Below are 544 nucleotides of genomic sequence, written 5' to 3' on the forward strand. Positions count from 1 at the left end.
CAGGCTTCCCCATCCCTGGGATTTTCCAGGCAAGAACACTGGAGTGGGTTGCCATTTCCTTACAGGTTTACCTATTTGTATATACGGGAGAAATACTGCTGAAAGGAAGAGAAGTCTATATGTACTCACAGTTCATAGTTCTTATTTGTAATTCAGCAAACAATTTCAGCTCATATCATGAACTCCTTATTGCCAAAAGTGAAAGTGAAGTCGCTCAGTCCTGTCCGACTCTTTGCGACCCCATGGACTGTAGCCTACCAGGCTTCTCCGTCCATGGGATTCTCCAGGCAAGAATACTGGAGCGGGTTACCATTTCCTTCTCCAGGGGATCTTCCCGACCCAGGGATCGAACCTGGGTCTCCTGCATTGTAGGCAGACGCTTTAACCTCTGAGCCACCAGGGAAACCAAATTCAGACTTAAATTGAAGAAAGTGGGGAAAACCACTAGACCAATCAGGTATGACATAAATCAGATTCCTTATGATTATACACTGGAAGTGAGAAATACATTTAAAGGACTAGATCTGATAGAGTGCCTGATGAA

At 44.7% G+C, this 544-nt stretch overlaps 1 non-coding gene across 1 annotated transcript; it reads right to left on the reverse strand.

Moving 5' to 3' along the window:
• Positions 1-331: 331 nt before the first annotated feature.
• TRNAC-ACA lies at positions 332-403 on the reverse strand. Its single transcript has one exon. It is a non-coding gene; the product is annotated as a tRNA-Cys (tRNA).
• Positions 404-544: the final 141 nt, after the last annotated feature.

The sequence above is a fragment of the Bison bison genome, unplaced genomic scaffold, assembly GCF_000754665.1.
Source record: "Bison bison bison isolate TAMUID 2011002044 unplaced genomic scaffold, Bison_UMD1.0 scf7180017864177, whole genome shotgun sequence".
In the NCBI taxonomy this organism is placed as follows: Eukaryota; Metazoa; Chordata; class Mammalia; order Artiodactyla; family Bovidae; genus Bison; species Bison bison.